The sequence below is a fragment of the Vicugna pacos genome, chromosome 11 (assembly GCF_048564905.1).
Source record: "Vicugna pacos chromosome 11, VicPac4, whole genome shotgun sequence".
Lineage (NCBI taxonomy): Eukaryota > Metazoa > Chordata > Mammalia > Artiodactyla > Camelidae > Vicugna > Vicugna pacos.
The window spans coordinates 56,380,960-56,403,367 of record NC_132997.1 but is presented as its reverse complement, the minus strand read 5'-3'; the positions used below and the strand labels follow the sequence as shown (position 1 = coordinate 56,403,367).

The window sequence follows — 22,408 nt, the reverse complement described above, 5'->3', positions numbered from 1 at the left end:
AATTCAGAGCAGCTCTAATATTGCAGTAGTTGGGTATCTGCATAATAGTAGGCTTGTTTCTAAATCCACCCCCCAACCCTGGGGATAATATTCTCTGTCTTTTGGAATCAAACCTGCCAAATAGAGTGTAACATGTTTCCTAATCATCTCGGCTACATTCTCCCTTTCGGAATGGGTGTTGGTTTCAGTGGGAATGTTTTCTGCCACTCTGGATCATTGAGAAGACGGTTTGGATTTGCTCCGGTAAACTGAAGAAATAGCCAGGCACGTGGCATGAAGTGAAATAAGGACAACTGCAGAGACACCCCGAAGGCAGGCATATAGGGACAAAAGAAAGGCAGGGAAGGTAGTGTGGCAAAGTGGATGCCCACCTGTCTAGCATTCTTGCTGAAGTTCACTGCAGCCAAGTGAGCCTCTTCCTCAGAAAATACTCCTTCCCCACTGCTCCAGAATTCTGTCATGGAGAATGAAGCTTTTCACAGAATTAAACTCTTCCTTCCTCAGGGAGGTCATTTCCCCAGCACACTCTCTCCCCCATCCCCTACTAAGCCAGGGTATACGCTGAAACATAGAACAGAGGAACCTTGTTTAGTGGTGCTTTTCCATGTGTGTAATTATGTAATGGTGTGATACTATGTTTAGCATCTCTATTCTCTACTAGATGGTAAATCCCATGGAGGCGGGGATAGTTTCATTTTGCGTAATTCTTTTTTCTACAGGCCTGGCATAGCTCTTGGCACAGCTATGATACAATTATTTATTAATTTCATGATTATATACACAGAAGAGGAAGTATAATATTAAGACTCATCTGGGTGGAAGTCCTTTGTCACTTACCTACTGTGTGTGCTTAGATACATTGCTTAATCTCTCCAAATTTCCCTTTTGTCATTTGTAAAACAGGGAAAATAATGCCTATTTTGTAGGGTGGTCATGAATGTCAATGAATAAAATCTATGTAAAGTGCTTGAGCACAGTGGCTGAATGCTTAAATATGATAGTTGCTTTCATTTTTATGGAGGAGCCCTCATAGGCAGTTTGCTGGAGGGAAGCCACATGGATTTGCGTTCACAAGAAGATGAGAGAGTTATTAGAGGTGGTAGTGCCACTGCTGAAATGAATGACGAGGAAGTCTTAAAACTGTTAAAATCTTTGGTGTTGAGGTGTTGGATGGTAAAATTCTGCTCGGAATCAGAATAAATAAGCTGAGTGAAGCCATATCCTGGTTTAAAAGAGGAATGCTGTTGGATCATTGATAGAAGTGTCAGGAATGTAAGGCAAAGCAAATCAATTAGAAATTTAAGTTTCACCAAGCCAGTTCTAAAAGGATTGTGTTCAGTGCTGCTCTCCCCATTGGAAGAGTGCTGTGGTTAAAAGAAGCTGCAGATGAGAAGGGTGAAGGTTAGCATCCTCTTCTAAGAAACGCTTTCAAACTGTTGCCTAAATGCTTTATATTTCTTTAAGAGTAGATCTTTTACAAGTGTTTTTAAGTATTAGGGATATTCATAATAGCAAAAAAGTAGAAACAATCCGGGTGTTCATCACCTGATGAATGAATTAACAAAATCTGATGGAGCCATATAATGGTTTATTATTCTCACATAAATAGGAATGAAGTACTGACATACACTATAACATGAATGAACCTTAAAAACATGATGCCTAGTGAAATAAACCAGACACCAAAGGACAAGTATTGTATGATTCCACTTAGATGAGGTAACTAGAATAGGCAAATTGATAGAGACAGAAAATAGGTAGTGGTTACTTATGACTGGCGACTGCTAATGGGTATGAGTGTCTTTTTGGGGTGATGGACATATTCTAAAATTAGATTATAATGATAGTTTTACAACTCTATGAATATACAGAAAACCATTAACATGTACACTGTAAATGGATGAATTGTATAGTTTGTGTGTTATATCTCAATAGAATTATTAAAAATTATTCAAAATAGATTGTATTGTACAGCTAGAGTTGAGAACCACAATCAGTTGAGGACACTAAAAAAATAGTGCTTCCCAGATTTCCATCTGCAACCAGTTAAATCAGGATATCTGAAGGGTGGAGCATGGCTCTGGGCATTTGTGAAGCCAGAATTGAGAGCTGGACTGGATGACTGAGGGAGTAGACTTTGATTTTTCTACCTCTAGACACCCTACTGTGGGCAAAGAAAGGGTATTCAGTTTTGTTGCTGTTTTATAAATCTCTGGGGTGAGGCAATTTTTGTTTAGTTTTGCTTGAAGGCAAAGAATGGCTGAACTATGTGGCCTTACTAGAATCTTGCCCATTTTAGAATTTTGTGATTAAATTCATGTGTTGCTGATGTGATAAGAAGAGACAAGCATTTGTTCTAGTAATGTCTGGAGCTTTAGTACAACTGGAAACATTCTGTTCATTTAAATTTAGTAAACACAGGTAATGACATGGGTGATAACATGAACATTTTCATGCCAAAATTATACTTCCCACTTAGACAAATTAAAATGATTAAGGTTTAGGAAGAAACTGCTGCTGCATTACTGCTGTCATCACTATCAATATCATCACCGAAAGCAGCTGCACAATAGATAAACAAGATTATACTGTATAGCACAGGGAAATATACACAAGATCTTATGGTAGCTCACAGAGAAAAAAATATGACAATGAATATATATATTTTCATGTATGACTGAAAAATTGTGCTCTTCACTGGAATTTGACACAACATTGTAAAATGATTATAAATCAATAAAAAATTTAAAAAAAGCAGTTGATTGTCTATTTATTCCCCACTCTGGAGAGGCCAAGTCAGCCATGTCTTTTAGGCCAACCACTGTGTTTTCTGAAAGTAATAATAAATGAATGTCCCTGTCAAAATCCTTATGAATGCTGATCAGAACCTGTTTGAATTGAAATAACCTTTTAAAGAATGGAGAGGCTCATTCATACCTTGAATTTTGCAGTGCAAGAAATGACATTGGAAACTTTCAGAATAAACACATTAGAATAGAGAATGTTGTCCTGCTAAATTGGATTTTGGAAGAGCAACTCTAGGAGCTTGAAAGGAGGAAGAAGAGATAAAGGAAAATTACATTTCTTGAGCTACTAAGCGTCTGACACAAACCTTTATGCCTTATATATAGTAAATCATTTCAGTCTACCCGCCCCCCACCATCTTCTTTCCAGGTAAGCATCGTCTTCTTTTTTTTTACAGGTCAGGGAGGCCATCTATTTTGCTCCAGGTCCCAAGCTTATAAGTGGAGGTCTTAACCCAGCTACATATAGCTCTGCCAGCTTGTCATTCTGGAGAAAGGCCCATGGTTTCCATTTGACAGCTTGTGTAGGAAAGAGCCCTAAACATTGGAAGACCTGATTTCAAATTCTGTGTGGTCTTGGGGGAGTCACATCTTTTGTGCCCTGGTTTCCTGTGCTAAAATCGAGGGTGAGAGAATTTGCCTCGTGGGATTGTTAAGAGGCAAGTGAACTAATGTCGTGAGGTAGATGCTCAGCATCTTGCTTGGCACAGCACAGGTGGAACATTACAAATGTCAGTCCAAGACTTTGAGTTTCTAGGCTGTGGAGTAGCTTGCATGGAAGAGGTGACCTATCGTGGTAAGATCCCCAGCCCCACTCTAACAACCATCTTTGAGAACTGTTGGCACCAGGGTCAGGCATGAAAGCCCAGGTTGGAAAAGGCTCCCAGTGGGTTCTATCTGGGCATGTGTTTTAATTTTCAAAGGAATTACTTCCAGCCTTTAGTTCTGTAGGAAACCCGCTAGCCTACAAACCCAGAGGAATATATTGAGCATCTGCTCTGTGCTAGGTGCTTTGGGGAATATCTCTGCCTTTAAGGAATTTATCATGTTGCAGAGGGCAAAGCACTCTTATGTGCAACAATAGTACCAAGTGAGATGGTATTCATAAAAAAATAACACGGTGATTTTCCCTAGGCTCCTTCCCTAGGCTTTCAGCTCCTCTTAACTCCCTACTTTTGCAGTGGTTCCTAGTCTAGACAATAGTAACCCCCAGGGAGCATTTAGAAATGGGTCAGGGTTAACTCATTTGCCTCTTAACAGTACTGTTAACAAGTAGTGAAAATTCGAAAGTGCTAAAGGACATTTGGTGAAAAGTCTGTCCCCCTTTTGTTCCTGTCTTTCTCATCCTTGTTCTCTTTCCCTCAGTTTCTTCATAATTTCTGGAGAGATTTTTTTTCTATATGCTAACATACAGGTACTACAGCACCTTCCCTTTTATCAAAATACCAAATGAAACATTCTATACTGCTGTTCTGCACTTTGCTTTTTAAAATTCATAATAGAACTCAGATATTGTGCTGTATCAGTACATATTGATCTCCCTCATTCTCTCTAATGGAATTCCTTTGTATGAATGTACCACATTTTATTTAATGGCCCCTTATCAATGGTCTTTTAGGTTGTTTCCAGGCTTTTGCTACCTGAACAATGCTGCGATAAATTCTCCTGACAAAGAGCCGTAATTAAGGGCTAAATTGTGTGGTTCAGACTGTAAGTGATTCTCATTTCACAGTGTGGGTGCTAATGGCATTTCGGGTAGGACAGTTTTTTGTCCTGCAGCACTGTCTTGCCCACTGCATGATTTTTGGCATTTCTGCTCTCTCCCTCTTCCTCCGCCCAAGTTCCAGGATGCTCCCACTGCAACAACCAAAAATGCCTGCCCCTCCCCATTTCTAAATGCCCCCTGGGGATTACTATTTTCTAGAGAAGGAACCACTGCACACTTAGGGAGTATAGAGTTGGAAGCCTAGGGAAGGAGGAGGAAGGGGCATCTGAGCAGGACTTTGAGGATTGACACAGGCTTTAGGAACAACCTGAGAAACGCCAGAGACAGAGTCATCTCATTGCAGTTTTCCTTCTCTCTTTGCACCTATTTGCTTACTCCCCAAGAGATAGTACAAGGTCTGTAAAGCTGACTGGCCTGGTGCGTGGTCCTTAATCTCTAGTGTGGGTCTTGGAAGCACTTCTGAGTCCTTGCTTCAGCTTTTCTCTCCAGTCCTCCACAGTGGCCCCAGGTCCACAGGGGCCTCCAGTCACAGAAGTGGAGGTGCTGGCTTGGTGACTGTCCACCGATGTAACAGGGAGGAGCATTGATACAGCTGGATGTGACCACCAGCTGGGCTGGGGACAGATTACTCAGTGCTTGAATTTTCACTCTGCCATTTCTGTCAGTGAATCATAAACTCCTAGAAAGTCAAAGTGGAGGGGACTTTGAGTAAAAAAGCATCTAGCCCTCCATCTGTATCCTTGGGTTCCACATCTTCAAACCAACTCCAGATTGAAAATATTCAGGAAAAAAATTCCAAAAAGTTCTAAAAAGCAAAACTTGAATTTGCCACATGCTGGCAACTAAACATTGTATTTGATATTATAACTAATCTAGAGATGACTTAAAGTATATGGGAGGATGTGTGTAGGTTATATGCAAATAATATGCCATTCGATGTAAGGGACTTAAGTTTATCTGTGGAGTTTAGTATCCGAAGATGGTCCTGGAACCAATCCCTGCAGATACCAAGGGATGGCTATACACATCAATTAGATGCAGGAAGAAATGTTGTAATGGAGCCTGCAGGTAAAGAGTGTTAGGAACTAGGAGAGGAGAGAGGAGATAGTTGGCTGTAATAGACTCTGTGCCAAGGGAAAAATGATCAAAATCAATAGTTTCCTCACTACTGAGTTTTACATCATAATTACTTGGAAAAGATATGAAAAGAAAACAATGCAGATTTTAGCCTTTCCCTAGAAAAAAATTTTAGACTGCTAGGACCAGGGTTTGAGAATCTGTATTTTAATTATGATACTTAGGGTTTGAGAATATGTATTTTAATTGATACTTAGATTCTTATGACTGGTAGTGGCTAGATAATCTTGGGAAACTGATTTAAATAGAATCCAATCAAATAATTCCCACATCACAAGTAGAATGTTAGAGGAGCCTGAAGAGCTGCTTTGCTGGCTATCTGCCCTATTAGTAAAGGGAGTGAACAGATAATATGCTAGGTGGTTAATTATATTGGCATTTATTCATTCTGAAATGTTTACAAAAGTAATTAGAAGTCAGATTAGATTTGATGCTCACTGACCTTTAAGAAAAGGCTTGGCTTCAAACAACCAAAAGAGAAAAAAAAGTAGAAAAAAATGCTTATTTCAAAGGTTAATCAGAGCAAAACAGCATGATTAGCTAGTATCTCTGTCTTGCAAAAAGAAAGGTTTTATTTGGCATTAAGGATGGGAGTTCGGAAATGGAAAAATCATCATTTCTGAGTTGTTTTTCTGGATTTGGAATGTGAAGGCAAACTTCTTAGAAGTAGGAATCCTAAATATGAGCCTTGTTTTATGCTGGTCTCAGCCTATCAATAACCAATGTTATGTTTGGATCAGCCTTTGCGGTTCTGATTATGATTGCAAGATGCCCTTCAGTAGTAACCATCCGGGAACTTTGAAAAAAAATAAAGGCTTATTACTTACAAGATCTGGAATTACAGAGCACACCTGGGGCCACACAGTGAGGTCATGGGCAGAGAAGGAGAGAGGGCACAGGCCTGGGTTTACTTGATTTCTGTTTTTATTGGAATCGAGGGGGTTTGGCTAGGATTTCTCAGGCTCACTCTTTATTTGTGAATTTAAAACATAAGAGCAGAAATTCAAAGCATGGGAAGAGGGGGAAAAGCCAAGTAGCCCAAATGGTCAGTTACTGAAATCAACCAAGATTTCTAAAACAAAGAAGCCTGAGTGCAGGGTGAGGGCCTGGCTCTTTATCTAGTCCTAAGGCTCCTAATGTGTTTATTTGAGATAGCTGTCTTTGAAGTGGATACCTCTTTGAAATGAATGCCTTGGCAATCAAAAGTTATCATGCATTTGAATTACAAAGAAGGAAAAAAAATCAACTGTTAGGACTTAGACTAACAATCCATCCTGTGGTATTGAGGCATCAGTCAATGGTGGGGATGCTAAATGCTTGAGTAGCTAATATGCTAAAAGTCGGGGGTAGGGCATGTTGTAATCCAGACAGGACACAGCCAAGTAGGATTATAGTAGCAAATTCTGTAATAATTATATAGGTAGTAGTTTGAAATCCAGTATGTAGTCATTGTTCCAAACTTGAAAGGGTCCAGCCATGAAACTAAGTCAGTGATCTTAGGGTGCCTAGGAATCTGTTCAAAGATTGGGGTAATATTGTGGGATATTTTAACATCTTGGGCCATCTGGTGTAATAAGTTTGAACCTGTTCTGATTTAGTGGATTGCTTCATATCTCATAAAACCAGTCTCTTAGACTTGAGACTAGGTTGGTTCAGTTAAAGATTGTATCTCATTTCAGGAGGCAGTGATGTAGGTGGACTCCCAAAGTTAGGCATATAGGTGCAAATATACCAATATCTGATAAGAGAAATTTCTGTGGAAATAAAAGAAAAACAATGGTTAATGATTGGAGGAGACTATGATCCCAGTTTCTGAGTTCTGAAGGCAGACAGTTGAGAAGATTTTTACGTCTGGCTTGTAGCATTTTCATGTGAAGTGAGGGCAGGCAGGGACAATTTGATAGATTTTCCTGGTTTGTAGTTTGAATGTCTCTAGTGATCTTTCTGAGTGGCCCATACAGCAACAGGCACAAAGATTGTCCATACATGAGCTGTTGTACTGATATCTCTGAAGTTTATATCAAGTTATCCAGCTTTAACTCTACATGGCCTTGGAAAAAGGGCAGTTTTAGTTCTCAGTGATTCCAAGTCAGAAGGGTGGAAGAAAACAATCATTATAATTTCTATTAAAGATAATCAAAATAAGACTAATTTGTTCATAAAATAAGTCTAGTCTTGTTAAACTTGACCTAGTTATTTATGTTAAGTGCGGGGAGAATAGTGATTGACCATATAGGCTCTTTTAAATTGGTTTTGCTGGAACTTTTCATAAGGAGACTCAGATTGAACTTTTAAATGCATCTTGAGGTTAGGAAGCCAAGCCAGGCCGAATATGTGCCATCAGATTCGCCTGCAATACATGTAAATTTGGGTGAACTCCTGTCTTGTCAAGGTCCCCCAAGTATCCTGAGTTTCTTGCGCATACCAGGAAGTAACCTTCCTTACTGAGCTGGTAAGACTGCTGGGAACCATGTAAGTAAGGTACTAGGCTGTTTTTCCAAGGGACTTCATTGGCTCCATAAAGTCAATCTTAGTTCCTTAAAGCTTTCTGGTCATATCTGAGCATGTGTTTCTTGTCAAATAGATTTCAGTTGAAATCAATGTTTCCAATTGTGTCTTGTTACAAGGAGAACAGATTCTTATTGAGCTTATGCAGATAACTATATTGCTATGAAAATAAGAGTACTTAGAGTTTTTGAATTCTAGAGGAATTAGGTAGGGAGAAAAAAGAGGTTCAGTTCTGCTTCCAAGGTATAATTTACCAAATTGCTGTAAGTCATAGTTACGAAGAAAGTTTCCTTATAATCTGGAAAATGAAAGATTAAAGAATCAGCAATAAAAAGTCATAAAAAATTATAATCGTCCTCTTCATTTCATTCAGTTCCATGTAATACTTGATCCGCTTAAATCTAGCGTTTTTCTGCCGTTAGTTTTGGAGTTTTTTTCCCCATTTAGTTGTACAATCTTAAAGTCATCAGAAACCTGTATTCTAAAGTTTTTTTTCTGACTCTCCTTGAAGATGAAGCATTTTTGCAGAAACACTTTTGTAAAAGTACAACTCTCTATAAATGACAAGAAACTTAAAAATGACTATTAGATTTGATTCATTATATTGGAATTGACAAGGAAATTTGGTTATTTTGATAACATTTTAAGATAGTAACTGAAATTATGACTGATTACATTATACCAGAGCATATCTGATTTCTCGGAATTCCACATTTCTGAAACATTTATAACATACACCTATGTAGACACAACATAAAGAAGGCTTTGTATTACTTTTTATTTGACAATGCTTCCCATGTAATTTAGCATATCAAAGAAGCCTAATTAGTATAATATTTTCCTTTTTTATAAGGAGAGAGACAAATCTTTTGAAATGTTCCAGGAGCCCTCTGGAAAATTTCAAAGTTAGTTTGAGTTTAAAAAAAAAATTTAGACTTTGATATTGGGAAGTTTGTCAAAAATATCAAGGAGGTTTTAAAATATCTAGTCAAATGGAATCATAGGTCACTCTGAAGCAATATTTAGTTATCCATTTAACCATGGTGACAAAGATTTTAAAGGCAATTAGAGAAGGTTACAGAGTTCTGGGTAAACCTTAACTCTTAATATTTCTTAATATTGCGAAGGCTAGGTTTACTTAAGCAACCGAAGACCTGATGATAAAGTAACATGAAGGACAATAAGTTATTTTTGTTAGACAAAAAAATTTTTGCTTTCCAAGTAGATTATGCAAGAGAAAGAAAGAGGGAAAAAAAAACAGTTTGTAATCATTTGTCAAGAGCAGACAAATAATCCAATAAAACTTTGTTCCTTTAGCAGATGAAGAAAATTAAGGTTTAGTTTTACATATGTAAACTGTTGATATTAAAGCTCAATTTAAAAATTCTTATAATAACAATTCAATCTTTAGCCAACTTGACCACACAAGATTTCCTTTTTTCTTTTTTTTTTCTCTTCACTTTCTGTGTCCGTGGCTTGTCTTTAATTTTCTTTTCTTTTTCTTTTTTTACTTAGTGAAGTATAGTTGATTTACAGTATTAGTTTCAGATATATAATACAGTGATTTGATATTTTTTATAGATTATACACCATAGAAAGTTATTATGAAATACTCTATTCCTAGTGCTATGCATTATGTCCCTATGACTTAAGTATTTTCCAGCTGGTGGTTTTTTACCCCTTAATCCCCTTCACCTATTTTGCCTCTTCCCATACTCTTCTCTGGTAGCCAAGTTTGTTCTTTAGGTGAGTCGGCTTGTATTTTATTATGTGTTCTTTTTTTTTTTTTCTTTTAGAGTCCGCATGTAAAGGAAAACATACAGTATCTGTCTGTCTTTGTCTGACTTATTTCACTTACCATAATATCCTCTAGATCCATCTATGTTGTTACAAAGAGCAAGATTTCATTTTTTGATGGCTGAATAGCATTCAATTATATATTTATACCTCATCTTCTTTATCAATTCACCTCTTAATGGAGTACTTAAACTGTTTCCATATCTTGGCTATTGTAACTAATGCTGCTGTGAACATTGGAGTGTATATCTTTTCAAGTTAGTGCTTTTATTTTCTTCAGATAACTACACAGGAGTGGAATTGCTGCATCTTTAGGTAATTCAATTTTTAATTTTTTGAAGGAACTTTATACTGTTTTCCATTGTGGCTGCACCAATTTACATTCTCACTGACACTGTATCAGGGTTCCCTTTTCTCCATGTTCTTGCCAACACTTGTTATTTCTCATTTTTTTGATAATGGTCATTCTGACAGATGAGAGGTGATTTCTCATTGTGATTTTGATTTGATTTTCCTTGATGATTAGTTATTGAGCATCTTTTTAGTTTTGTTTTTTTGGCCAGCTATAGATCTTCTTTGAAAAGTGTATTCAGATCCACTACCCATTTTTTTTTTAGTCTGGTTGTTTGATTTTTGATATTGACTTTTTGAGTTCTTTGTGTATTTTTACTATTAATCCTATATTGTATATCACTTGGAAATATCATCTCTCCATTTAATAGGAAGGCTTTTCATTTTGTTGATAGTTTCCTTTGCTGTACAAAATCTTAGTTTGATTTAGTTCCATTTGTTTATTTTTGCTTTTGTTTCCCATGCCTGAGGAGGCATATCCCCTGCAAAATTACTAAGACCAGTGTCAAAGAGTGTACTTCCCATGTTTTGTTCTAGAAATTTCATGGTTTCAGATTTTACATTTAAATATTTAACCTATTTTGAGTTTATTTTTGTAAATGGTGTGAGGAAATGTTCTAGCTTTATTCTTTTACATGTAGCTGTCAAGTTTCTACTTACAAAGAGGCTGTCTTTTCCCCATTGTATATTCTTTCCTCCTTTGTTCTGGGTAAACTGATCACATTTATATTTCTGGGCTGTTTTCTGTCCTGTTGTTCTATGTGTCTGTTTTGTGCCAGTACCATACTGCTGATTACTTTAGCTTTGAAGTATATTTAGAAGTTAGGGAGCATCTCCACCTTGAATCTTGTTTCTCAAAATTACTTTGGCTATTTAGGATCTGCTGTGTTTCCATAGAAATTTTAGGATTATTTACTCTAGTTCTGTGAAACACGCCATGGGTATATTAATAGGGATTGCATTGAGTCTAAAGTTTGCTGTGGGTAGTATGAACATTTTAACAATATTACTTCTTCCAATCCATGAACATAAATTATGTTTCCATTTATTTTTGTCATCTTCAATTTCTTTCATCAGTATCTTACAGTTTTCAGACTACTGGTCTTTTACTTCCTTGGTTAAATTTATTGCTAGGTATTTTATTCTTTTTGATTTAATTGTAAATGAATCTTTAAAAATTTTCTCTTTCTAATAGTTTATTAGTGTAGGAAATAAAACAGATTTTTGTATATTAATTTTGTATCTTACAACTTTACTCAATTTATGTATTAGTTTTCATAGTTTTTGATGGATTGCTTAGGATTTTAAACGTATAGTATTATGACATCTACAAATAGTGACAGTTTTGTTTCTTCCCTTCCAGTTTGGATGCCTTTTATTTCTTTTCTTTTTCTTTTTTTGGTCTGGTTGCTATGGCTAGGACTACCAGTATTATGTTGAATAAACTGGTGAGATTGGGCGTCCCTGTCTTGTTGCTTATCTTACAGGAAAAGCTGTCAGCTTTTCACAATTGGTATAATGTTAGCTTTGGGTTTGTCATAAATGGCCTTTATTATGTTGAAGTACATTCCCTCTATGCCCACTTTGTTGAGAGTTTTTATCATGCATTGGTGTTGAATTTTGACAAATGGTTTTTCTGTTTCTATTATGTTTCTGTTTTCATTTGTCTCAAGGTATTTTTTTTTATTTAATTTCTTTGTTGATGCATTCATTTTTTTTTTTAGCAGCATGTTGTTTAGTCTCCATATATTAGTGTTTTTTCCAGTTTTCTTCCTGTACTTGATCTCTAGTTTCATACCGTTGTGGTCAGAAAACATACTTGATATGATTTCAGTGTTCTTAAATGTATTGGAAATTGTTTTGTGACCTAGCATGTGGTCTGTCCTGGAAAATGTCCCATGTGCATTTGAAAAGATTATGTTTTGTGCTATTTGGATGGAATGTTTTGTCGATATCTATTAAGTATATCTTGTTGAATGTGTCATTTAAGAATACTGTTTCCTTATTGATTCTCTGGATGATTTCTCTGTTGATGTAAGTGAGATATTGAAGTCCCGTACTATTGCTGTATTACTGTCAATTTCTCCCTTTCTGTCTGTTAATATTTGCTTCATGTATTTCGGTGCTCCTGTATTAGATGCTTATATGTTTATAAATGTTACATCATCTTCTTGGATTTACCCCTTTATCATTTTATAATGCCCTCCTTTGTCTTTTATTACAGCCTTTGTTTTAATGTCTATTTTGTCTGAGTACTGCTGCCCAAGCTTCCTTTTCATTTCCATTTGCGTGGACTATCTTTTTCCATTCTCTCACTTTGAGTCTCTGTGTCCCTTTCACTCTGAAGTAAGTCTCTTGTAGGCAGCATATACATCAGTCTTTTTTAAAATTTTTATCCATTCAGCACATCTATGTCTTGATTAAAACATTTAGTCCATTTACACTTAAAATTATTATTGATAGTTATGTACTTATTGCCATTTTGTTTCTTGTTTTCTGTTTTGTAGGTCTTCTCTGTTGGTCTGCTTTTAGTCTTTTCCCTTGTGGTTTGATGATTTTCTTCACTGTTATGTCTGAGTTCCTTTCTTTTTGTTTTTTTGTGTATCAATTGTAGGTTTTTGACTTGTGGTTACCATGAGGTTTGTATATATTACTGTATGTATATTAACACATATATGTAACATACATATATATATGTTTGTTTTAAACTGATCATCATTTAAGTTCAAACACATTCTAAAAGCTTTAAATTTTTTACTCATTCATGTTTTATGTTTTTGTTGTCATATTTTACATATTTATTTGTATCCCTTAACTTTTTTTTCTCATTAAACCTTGTTTTAATGTGTCTCAAAATTCTGTGACAGATTTTTGCTCAAGTTGTTTCCATTAAAAAGTACTGATTTTAAAAACTAATAACTTAAAACTGCGACACACACCAAAGAAACAAATGGTCCACAAAACATTCTCATTTCCTTCTGAAGGTTTTATGATGCATTGTTACCATTTTTTTCAGTTATGTTTTTATTTTTATTTTTTAACATTTTTTATTGATTTATAATCATTTTACAATGTTGTGTCAAATTTCAGTGTTCAGCACAATTTTTCAGTCATTCATGGACATATACACACTTATTGTCACATTTTTTTCTCTGTGAGTTATCATAACATTTTGTGTATATTTCCCTGTGCTATACAGTGTAATCTTGTTTATCTATTCTACAATTTTAAAATTCCAGTCTATCCCTTCCCACCCTCCACCCCCCTGGTAACCACAAGTCTGTATTCTCTGTGAGTCTGTTTCTGTCCTGTATTTATGCTTTGTTTTTGTTTGTTTGTTTTTGTTTTTGTTTTTTAGATTTCCACATATGAGCGATCTCATATGGTATTTTTCTTTCTCTTTCTGGCTTACTTCACTTAGAATGACATTCTCCAGGAGCATCCATGTTGCTGCAAATGGCGTTATGTTGTCGGTTTTTATGGCTGAATAGAATTCCATTGTATAAATATACCACATCTTCTTTATCCAGTCACCTGTTGATGGACATTTAGGCTGTTTCCATGTTTTGGCTATTGTAAATAGTGCTGCTATGAACATTGGGGTGCAGGTGTCATCCTGAAGTAGATTTCCTTCTGGGTACAAGCCCAGGAGTGGGATTCCTGGGTCATATGGTAAGTCTATTCCTAGTCTTTTGAGGAATCTCCACACTGTTTTCCATAGTGTCTGCACCAAACTGCATTCCCACCAGCAGTGTAGGAGGGTTCCGCTTTCTCCACAGCCTCTCCAGCATTTGTCATTTGTGGATTTTTGAATGACGGCCATTCTGACTGGTGTGAGGTGATACCTCATTGTAGTTTTGATTTGCATTTCTCTGATAATTAGTGATATTGAGCATTTTTTCATGTGCTTTTTGATCATTTGTATGTCTTCCTTGGAGAGTTGCTTGTTTAGGTCTTCTGCCCATTTTTGGATTGGGTTGTTTATTTTTTTCTTATTGAGTCGTATGAGCTGCTTATATATTCTGGAGATCAAGCCTTTGTCGGTTTCACTTGCAAAAATTTTCTCCCATTCCGTAGGTTTTCTTCTTGTTTTACTTCTGGTTTCCTTTGCTCTGCAGAAGCTTGTAAGTTTCATTAGGTCCCATTTGTTTATTCTTGCTTTTATTTCTTCTAGGAGAAAATTTTTGAGATGTATGTCAGATAATGTTTTGCCTATGTTTTCCTCTAGGAGGTTTATTGTATCTTGTCTTATGTTTAAGTCTTTAATCCATTTTGAGTTGATTTTTGTATATGGTGTAAGGGAGTGTTCTAGCGTCATTGTTTTATGTGCTGCTGTCCAGTTTTCCCAACACCATTTGCTGAAGAGACTGTCTTTATTCCATTGTATACTCTTGCCTCCTTTGTCGAAGATGAGTTGACCAAAAGTTTGTGGGTTCATTTCTGGGCTCTCTGTTCTGTTCCATTGGTCTATATGTCTGTTTTGGTACCAATACCATGCTGTCTTGATGACTGTAGCTCTATAGTATTGTCGGAGAGTTATATAGTATTGTCTGGGAGCTATATAGTATTGTCTGGGAGAGTTATTCCTCCAGCCTCTTTCTTTCTCTTCAGTAATGTTTTGGCAATTCTAGGTCTTTGATGGTTCCATATAAATTTTATTATGATTTGTTCTAGTTCTGTGAAATATGTCCTGGGTAATTGGATAGGGATTGCATTAAATCTGTAGATTGCCTTGAACAGTGTGACCATTTTAACAATATTGATTCTTCCAATCCAAGAGCATGGAATATCTTTCCATTTTTTAAAGTCTTCTTTAATTTCCTTCATCGATTGTTTATAGTTTTCTGTGTATAATTCTTTCACTTCCTTGGTTAGATTTATTCCCAGATATTTTATTACTTTGGGTGCTATTTTAAAGGGGATTGTTTCTTTACTTTCTTTTTCTGTTGATTTATCATTAGTGTAAAGAAATGCAACTGATTTTTGAATGTTAATTTTGTAACCTGCTACCTTGCTGAATTCTTCAATCAGCTCTAGTAGCATTTGTGTGGACCTTTTAGGGTTTTCTATATATAGTAACATGTCGTCAGCATATAATGACACTTTTACCTCTTCTTTTCCAATTTGGATCCCTTTTATTTCTTTCTCTTGCCTGACTGCTGTGGCTAGGACTTCCAGGACTATGTTGAATAGGGGGGGTGATAGTGGGCATCCTTGTCTTGTCCTAGATTTTAGTGGGAAGCTTTTGAGTTTTTCACCGTTGAGTACTGTGCTGGCTATAGGTTTGTCATATATAGCTTTTATTATGTTGAGATATGTTCCCTCTATACCCACTTTGGTGAGAGTTTTTATCATAAATGGGTGTTGAATTTTATCAAATGCTTTTTCTGCATCGATTGAGATGATCATGTGGTTTTTGTCCTTTCTCTTGTTGATGTGATGTATTACATTGATTGATTTGCGTATGTTGAACCAGCCTTGTGTCCCTGGGATGAACCCCATTTGGTCATGATGTATAATCTTTTTTATGTGTTGTTGGATTGTATTTGCTAAAATTTTGGTGAGGATTTTGGCATCTATGTTCATCAGTGATATTGGCCTATAATTCTCTTTTTTTGTAGTGTCCTTGCCTGGTTTTGGTATCAGGGTGATGGTGGCTTCATAGAATGAGTTTGGGAGTATTCCCTCCTTTTCAATCATCTGGAAGAGTTTGAGAAGGACTGGTAGGAGTTCTTCTTTGTATGTTCGGTAGAATTTCCCGGTGAAGCCATCCGGTCCTGGACTTTTATTTGTAGGGAGGTTTTTAATTGCTATTTCTATTTCCTTTCTAGCGATCGGATTGTTCAAGTGTTCCGTTTCTTCTTGATTCAGTTTTGGTGGACAGTATGTTTCCAGAAACTTGTCCATCTCCTCTAGGTTATCCAGTTTGGTTCCATATAGTTTTTCATAATCTCGTATGATATTCTGTATTTCTATTTTGTTTGTTGTAATTTCTCCATTTTCCTTTCTTATTTTGCTAATTTGTGCTCTCTTTTTTCTTCTTTTTGAGTTTGGCCGGAGGTTTGTTGATTTTATTTACTTTTTCAAAAAACCAGCTTTTGGTTTGGTTGATTTTTTCTATGGTCTTGTTGATCTCTATTGTATTTAATTCCTCTCTGATCTTTATAATTTCCATCCTTCTGCTGCTTTTTGGGGCTTTTTGTTCTTCTTTTTCTAATTGATTCAGGTGGTGGGTTAACTTGTTTATTTGAGATTGTTTTTTGAGGAAGGCCTGTATCGCTATAAACTTCCCTCTTAGCACTGCCTTTGCTGTGTCCCATAGGTTTTGAGTGGTTGTGCTTTCATTATCATTTGTCTCAAGGTATTTTTTAATTTCAGCTTTGATTTCCTTGTTGATCCATTGTTTTTTCAGTAACATATTGTTTAATCTCCATGCTTTCTTTTTTTTCTCCTTTGTTTCACTGTTGTTGATTTCCAGTTTCATGGCATTGTGGTCAGTAAAGATGCTTGAGATAATTTCTATCTTCTTAAAATTGTTGAGGTTTCTTTTGTGCCCAAGTACATGATCGATCCTGGAAAATGTTCCATGTGCACTTGAAAAGAATGTATATTCTATTTTTTGGGGGTGTAATGCTCGGAAAATATCCACCAAATCTAGTTTTTCTATTGTAGTATTTAATTTCTCTATTGCCTTGTTTATTTTCTGTCTGGAAGATCTGTCTAGTGATGTTAATGCAGTATTAAAATCTCCAACTATGATTGTATTCCCATCAATATCCCCTTTATCTCTGTTAGTAATTCTTGTATGTACTTAGGTGCTCCTATATTGGGTGCATATATATTAACGAGTGTAATATCTTCATCTTGTATCACTCCTTTAGTCATTATAAAATGTCCTTCTTTATCTTTCTTTATGGCCTTCGTTTTAAAGTCTATTTTGTCTGAAATCAGTACTGCAACACCTGCTTTTTTGGCTTTTCCATTTGCATGGAATATCCTTTTCCATCCTTTCACTCTCCATCTATATGTGTCCTTCTCCCTAAAGTGGGTCTCTTGTATGCAGCATATTGAAGGTTCTTGCTTTATTATCCAGTCTGCCACTCTGTGTCTTTTGACTGGAGCATTTAGTCCATTAACATTTACAGTAATTAATGATAGATGTGTGTTTATTGCCATTTTGAACTTATCTTTGCAGTTGAATTGGTATATCCTCTTTGTTCCTTTCTTCTTCCTTTTGTGGTTTGGTAATTTTCCTTTGTATTATCATGGATTTTATTTAATTTTTGTGACTCCTTTGTAAATTTTTGACTTGTGGTTACCCTTTTTTGTAAATCTATTAACCCATTACTATAACTGTTTTTATTAAACTGATAATAACATGATCTCAAACCCATCCTACTGTTAAAAAGATTTTAAAAAGAAAGAAAAAAATACTCTATATTTCCCTGCCTCCCTCTCCCACTCTCAGTGATTTGTATGTCTTCTTTTATAATTTCGTGTTTTCTTTATTTGTAATTCATGGGTTATCACCTTTCCAGTTGTGAGTTTCTCATTTCTGTAGCATCCTGCTGCTTTTCTATTTAAAATAGCCCTTTCAATATTTCTTTTAGCATGGGTTTAGTGTTGCTAAACTCCTGCAGCTTTTTTGTGTGTGTGAAGCTCTTTATTTCTCCTTCTATCCTAAAGGATAGCCTTGCTGGATAAAGTATTCTAGGCTGCATCTTTTTTTCATTCAGGGCTTTGAATATATCTTGCCACTCCCTTCTGGCCTGTAGTGTTTGTGTAGAGAAATCAGCTGAGAGTCTTATGGGGGTCCCTTGTAACTTACTCTTTGCTTTTCTCTTGCTGCCTTTAGAATCATTTCTTTATCCTTGACTCTGGCCATCTTGATTATGATATGTCTTGGTGTGGGTCTATTTGGGTTCTTCCTGTTTGGGACCCTCTGAGCTTCCTGTACTTGGATATCTGATTCCTTCTTTAAGTTTGGGAAGTTTTCAGTCATGATTTCTTCAAAAACCTTTTCAATCCCCTTTGATCCTTCTTCCCCTTCTGGGACCCCTATTATGCGAAGATTGGGATGCTATATTATCCCATAGGTCCCTTATGCTATTTTCATTATTTTTTATTTGCTTATCTTGTAGTTCTTTTGAATGGGTGCTTTCTATTACCCTGTCTTCTAGATCACTAATTCGTTCCTCTGCGTTATCTAGTCGGCTTTGCACAGCTATTAGATCATTCCTCATCTCTGTCAATGAGTTTACCCATTATGCTTGGCTCTTCTTTATAGCTTCAATTTCATTTTTGACATATTTTATATCTCTAAACACTATCTCTTTTAATTCCTTCAGCAATTTGACCACTCCTTTTTTGAAATTTTGATCTAGAAGGCTATCGATGTCTATTTCATTGATCTTTCTTTCAGGGGATTTCTCTTGTTCTTTTAATTGGGAAAGGTTTCTCTGCTTCTTCATCTTGCTCATACCTCTCTGGGACTGTGGTTTATGGAGTATCAGTTGTCTATTTTGGGATCTTAAGGATTTTATCTATCTAATGCCTATTTAGGAATAGAACTTAGGAAAAAAAAAGAAAAACGAGAGAGAGAAAGAATTTTAAAAGAGGGGAGAAAGAGGGTTTGAAAACAGTGTATAATGAATAATAGAAGAGCGAGTTGAAGCAGAGTATTAATCGGGTTGAGACATCCTTTTAAAACCTTTAAAAAAAAAAAAGAGTGGGGAGATGAATTGATGTATTTGAAACCTGTGTCTAATCAATAACAGGACATCAAAACCCAAGAGAAATAGAAATGAATTAAGAAGTAAAAATTAAGAGAGTAATAGAAAATAGAACAGGTAAAAACAGATTAAAAAAAAAAAGGGGGGGTTGTCGGTGTTCTCCTGGAGTCTGTGTGCTTTAAATGTGAAGTCTTTCTGTCTTCGTCCTGTTTTGGAAGCTCAGCTTGTTGTTTTCAGAGGCCCTCCGTTGGCGCCCTCTTCTGTGCTGCTCCCAGCACCTGTTGGCAAGCAGATGGTGCCTCCTCCTAACAGGGGGTCAGGTGCAGCTCTCCTCTGCTGTGGGCAGGCGGGTCACTGCCCCTCCGGATGCCTGATGCCGCAGTCAGATGTTGCAGACTGGCCAGGTAGGAGGGCGGGTCGTGCCCCCTCCCAGCCCCTCGGTCAGGGGCTGTGTTCCTGTCTGAAAGGCGGGGGCCGCTCTCCCTCTACCTGTGCCACCGGTAGCTCCGCTGTTCTGTGTGGCTGCGCGCTCCGCCCTGGTCGGCGGTCCACAGGTGGGCTCAGGGAAGACCGAGGGACAGCCGTGTCCCTGCTCCGAGCCAAAACCCAGCTCTTTGTCTTTGTGGAGCAAGTTCTCTGAGGGACCAGGATGGAAGGATCCTATCTGCCCCGGGCTGTAGGCCCATCTTAGTCTGGCCTTTGAGGCTGCTAAGCCCTTCGGTGCAGGTTTCGCCCCCGCCCGCGCCTGGGTGCTCAGCGCCAGAGGATATGGCGGCTGTGCCTGAGCCCCGCCTCTCTTTCCCGGAAAAGTTTCCGGGGGTTTTCAGAGATGGGGGTATGCACCCTTCCCCCCGAGAGCACATCAACCTTGCTGGGGTTTTTTTTTTTTTTTTGCATTTTTTATTGATTCATAATCATTTTACAGTGTTGTGTCAAATTCCAGTGTTCAGCACAATTTTTCAGTCATTCATGGACATATACACACTCATTGTCACATTTTTTTCTCTGTGATTTATCATAACATTTTGTGTATATTTCCTTGTGCTATACAGTGTAATCTTGTTTATCTATTCTATACTTTTGAAATCCCAGTCTATCCCTTCCCACCCTCAACCTTGCTGTTTTATGGAGTGCCCAGGTTGTTCTACCCTGTGCACCCACAGCCACGGCGCGCAGCCCCTTGCATTCCCCGGGGGCTGCCTCCGTGCAGCCGCCCCCATCCTCCGCCCGGCTTGTGCAGCCTGGCCCTGCCCACCGCTGCCGGCCCGCGTCTCAGGCTGGGTGTCGGGGGGACGCTCTGTGCCCGTTTAACTTAGTTCTGTCAGACAAGGGCTGCTCTGTACAGATCCGAACCTCGGAGGCTCCCCCTCCGTCCCGCTGGTCTCTCAGTTGGAGAGGGGAGACCCAGTGAGTGAGCGCCAGTCCTCCTTTGCCGCTCCCTCCCTGCGGGACCCGTCCCGCACTGCTTTGCCTTTTGTTCTTTCTTTTTTCCTTTTCTCCTACCAGATTTTTGGCGTCTTTATCTTTTGAAGGGGGCGATGTTCTGTCGGAGTTCCGCAGGTGCTCTGGTTGGCTGAGTGGGTCTGTAGATGTGGGTCTTGGTGTATTTGTGGGAGAGGGTGACTTACGAGCGTCCTACTCCGCCATCTTCTCCGTCTCTCCTGCATTGTTATCATTAACCAGTCTTTTACTACTAAACTTAAGTGGCCAATTGAGACAAACAATTCTGAGACCGTTCTTCCACCACTGATTAAGACTGGAGTGGCAGGTATTGGGGATAATACTCATTTAGCCTTCTGAGCTTTCTGGGTGGACTTGGTGACCTTGCCAGCTGTCTTCTTGTCTACTGCCTTGATGACACCCACGGCAACCATCTGTCTTATGTCACAGGCAGCAAAACGGCCCAGAGAAGGATAGTCGGAGAAGTTCTCAACACACATGGGCTTGCCAGGAACCATGTCAACAATGGCAGCATCACCAGATTTCAAGAACCTGGGGCCATCTTTCAGCTTTTTCCCAGAACGATGGTCAGTCTTCTCCTTCAGTTCAGCAAACCTGCAATGTGAGCTGTGTGACAATCCAGCACAGGTGCATATCCAGCACTGATCTGGCCTGGATGGTTCAAGATAATCACCTGAGCTGTGAAGCCAGCTGCTTCCATTGGTGGATCATTTTTGCTGTCATCAGCCACATTGCCGCAACGAACATCCTTGACAGACAAGTTCTTGATGTTGAAGCCCATGTTGTCCCCAGGGAGGGCTTCACTCAAAGCTTCATGGTGCATCTCAACGGACTTGACTTCAGTTGTAATGTTGACTGGAGCAAAGGTGACCACCATGCCGTGTTTGAGAATGCCAGTCTCCACTCAACCCACAGGGACAGTACCAATACCACCAATCTTGTAGACGTCCTGGAGGGGCATATGCAAAGGTTTGTCAGTTGGCCGAGTTGGTGGCAGGATGCAACCCAGAGCCTCAGGCAGCGTGGTTCACTGACATTGCCATCTTTACGGGTGACTTTCCATCCCTTGAACCAAGGCATGTTGGCTCCAGCATATTGTCACCATTCCAGCCAGAAATTGGCACAAATGCTACGGTGTCAGGGTTGTAGCCAATTTTCTTAATGTAGGTGCTGACTTCCTTAACAATTTCCTCATATCTCTTCTGGCTGTAGGGTGGCTTAGTGCAATCCATTTTGTTGACGCCGGCGATTAGTTTTTTCACACCCAGAGTGTAAGCCAGAAGGGCATGCTCACGGGCCTGCCCGTTCTTGGAGATACCTGCTTCAAATTCACCAACACCAGCAGCCACAATCAGGACAGCACAGTCAGCCTGAAATGTGCCTGTAATCATGTTTTTGATAGTCTCTGTGTCCTGGGGCATCAATGATGGTCATGTAGTACTTGCTGGTCTTGAATTTCCACAGGGAGATATCAGTGGTGATACCGCGCTCACATTCTGCCTTCAGTTTGTCCAAGACCCAGGCATACCTGAAGGAGCCCTTTCCCATCTCGGCAGCCTCCTTCTCGAACTTTTCGATGATTCTCTTGTCGATACCACCACATTTGTAGATCAGTTGGCTGGTGGTGGTAGACTTCCTGGAATCTACGTGTCTGATGACCACGATGTTGATGTGAGTCTTCTCCTTTCCCATTTTGGCTTAGATTTAGCGGTGGTTTTCATGACACCTGTGTCCTGGCAGCAAACCCGTTGCGAAAAAGCTCTTTATTGTAGTTATAATTGATTTTATGACTTTAGTCTTTTAACCTTCATACTAGATTTTTAAAGTGGTTGATCCTCTGTCTTATATGTTTGCCAGTGAGATTTTTTCCCTTCATATATTTTTAAAAATGT

General features: G+C 38.2%; 1 long non-coding RNA gene and 1 pseudogene across 1 annotated transcript in view; one reads left to right on the top strand and one right to left on the bottom strand.

Moving 5' to 3' along the window:
* LOC140699330 (uncharacterized) overlaps nucleotides 1-22,408 on the top strand; it is a 355,563-nt gene that overhangs the window by 23,560 nt on the left and 309,595 nt on the right. The gene's annotated exons all lie outside the window — the stretch shown is intronic.
* Nucleotides 19,989-22,269, bottom strand: LOC102527613 (elongation factor 1-alpha 1 pseudogene; annotated as a pseudogene).